Source organism: Wolffia australiana, chromosome 4 (assembly GCF_029677425.1).
Source record: "Wolffia australiana isolate 7733 chromosome 4, ASM2967742v1".
Taxonomy (NCBI): domain Eukaryota; kingdom Viridiplantae; phylum Streptophyta; class Magnoliopsida; order Alismatales; family Araceae; genus Wolffia; species Wolffia australiana.
In genome coordinates this window covers 5016568-5019717 of record NC_135838.1, presented here as the reverse complement: position 1 = coordinate 5019717, position 3150 = coordinate 5016568, and positions in this window count along the sequence as shown.

Sequence of the window (3150 nt, the reverse complement as noted above, 5' to 3'; positions counted from 1 at the left end):
TGTATAAGATGAACACAAAGATAGGATGATGAGATGAGTGAATGTATGTGAGTGGATGTGGATGGATGATGGTGAAATAGAATGGTGGAAGAAGCAATGATTGTGATGTACCCAATGGTTGTCACATGGAGAGGAGGGTGATGGACTATAAGAGTTAAGCTTTTTATATGGGACTAAGGTGACAAGATTGAGATTGGAGGTGGCTATATAGTAGGTTGAGATGATGGAAAATGGAGATGATTTTGAGATGATGGAGTAAGGATGTAGGTCTAACATAAAGGATGTGAAGAAGAAAAAATAATTTAAGGCAAGAGCCTAACCATAGATCCCTATGTTCCACGGGAATTAATGCATTTCCTATTGCAGATCAGACTCTCCACTCTTTGTTGATGTTCTCCTATCCCTGAGGACAGAAAGTACACCTTGACAGACCTTCAAAATCCTCACTCTTTTTCAATCAGCCTCTCTTGGAGGAAGTGAGTTCAAACATAGCTTTTACAAAAACTCTGAGGTTCTATTTTTAGATCAAACCTGACGGATGGAACGAGCTAGGAAAAGGAGGCTCCACTCAAAGTTTCAGCCCAAAACTCCTTCTAGATTGTTAGATAACATGATATGAACATGGATCATTCTCAGCCCTCTGATTTTCTCTCTTCTCTTATTTTGTAAAAATTAAAGAGCCATTAAATAATTCTGAAAAATAGATATCAATTCATAAAAATGTGATAAATATATAATTGTAATTGTAAAAATGAGTATCTATTCAATTATAATGGCATAAAAATTCTAGAATATATATTTTGACTCAAAAAATTAAGTTCTTTGAGAATTTCATGTCAGAAAGTTACTAAGAATACTTAAAAATTCATCAAAATCATTTTTTTCAAAATAAGTTAAATCACTTTAGGTTTGATAAGACGCATGTAGAATGACTTTATTACAAATAAATATGTAAATATGGTCATATTTGCGTAAAAAAATGTTTGTTTCCAGGTTACATTATAGTTTCCCATCCACATGTGTAGGTTAAACGACTTCTCGAAGATCTTGAGACATGGCTGGATCTGGTACGGTAATGGGAATGTTGAAGACATGGGTCATGGAGTGTCTAGAAGCGAGGCAAATCATCATTTGGTGCAAGAACTGATGTAACAATACTGCTCTAGATACCTTATTTTAAATGAGATCAAGCAGTAAAGATCTTATAAATGACAATTAAAACTGAAAATTTGTGTAGATGAAAAGTAGATTCCCCACAGTCTCAGTTTAATATGGTCCTTAATCAGAAGTTGGAGCATCATATATGCTGGTTTAACCTTGAGGAATCTAAAAACATGTCAATAGAAAAAAATTATGGATAGGTAGTCATCCTAAATCTCTAGCATGTGCCACACCTAGCACTCTCCGTAGATTGCTAAACGGATCTTCACTTGAAGGTTAATTGTGACCCTATAGTCTTTTAATTGTTTCTTAGCCCATAGATTTTTACGGCAACACTGCCCACATGTTGTATATTCATCCTCAATTGTTGATAAATCAATAGCGTTTTTCTCTTCAGATGTACATGATATGAGACATCCCCCAAGAAATGCACAAGTGACGCTTCTGCTTCTGCTATCAAATGTGCGTCCTGTGATGTCTGAATCACAAAAATTGACCAACGTCAGCTCTTGATTCTTAGGGTACTAAATCCCTAAATCAATGGTCACTATGAGATACCATAGTATTTGTTGGGTTCTAGAGGCCTTGACATGAATCACATCCCTAAATCAAAATATTTTACATTGGAAGACTTGAACGGAATTGAATGACATCGATAAAATCATGAAACAAAGTACATTTGCGTGGATCACATCCGTGATTTATTGGATCCGTGAGCGAGACGAGTTGAGCTGCTCAAGTGTGTAGCCTCTAGACATATCCACGGGATCCTTGGCATGTCAAATCTCCTCCTTCTCATTGACGAGCCACATTCTTTCTCTGTCCTCATCGTTACATCATTCCCATCACATCAGGAGTGGAGAGGGGATGTGGGGAGAAGGGAGAAGAAGGGGAAGGCCCCTGAACAATTCTGGCCTGGGTGAATTTTGTTTAGGGCCTTCCCCTATTTATACTAAGTGGGTATTTTTCATAAAAAAATCCCAAAAGTTAAGTATATCTTTTGACCTCCAAAAAGACCATTTCTGTGTGAACCTCTAGGTGATAATGATAAGCCAAAAATAGGGGTCAGTTTTACCAAATTTATATCCCTTTTTGTTGTCAATTTCAGCTTATACAATGAAATTTATAAAAACCCTACTTAAGAAGTGTAATGATAAGTAAAGGGTATCTTCAAAGGGAAGCTAGTAAGTTAATTCAATTGATGATCTACTTGAATAATTTGACACTAATTAAAGTTACTTTGATCTTCAATGAAGATCAAATCACCCTAATTAAATGATGAATTTAGAAAGGGAGGTATGAGAGATGAGAGGATTAGAAGAAATATGGGCTCTAAATTGAATTATTCGATCCAATTTCAAGGATCAAACTAATCAATTAGAGGGATTCAGGAGAATTTTGGTTTGGTTGGTTTTTTAGGTTTGATAATTCAGAAACAACTACACTATTAGATAATAAAAAGGGAAATTTAATCTCCTAGAAATTGAAGTTTTTTTATAATTTTTTTAATGTACACTTGAAATAGCTAAGTAAATCCCCTAATCTCTCCTCTAAATCTCAGTAAGGGCTTGTACATTTTGCTCATGCCTGGCGATTTAGAAGTTCATACCAAGATCAAGAAGAACGAAGAAGAAATTTAACTAAAACATCATCCAAAATACACTAAAAGTTGAAATAAAAAGAGAAAGGTACCAAATAGATTGATCCAAGCTGGAGCTCCTCTCTGTCTAGCAGCTGTGATAGAGCACCATCCAAGATGAGCTTCTCCCCTCGAAATTCAGCTTTTATACTTAGGTAACTTTTATACTTAGGTGATAGAGCACCATTTTACCCTATTTAGTAATTAATTTTTATCTATCAATGTAGGATTTGATCTGAATGATCCAACATACAGATAGAAAGAGGAAGTCAAGATGAGAAAATCCATTAAAAAATCTCAATCGAACTACAGGAACAAAATTTATGAATAAACCAATTTTAGCCATTGGA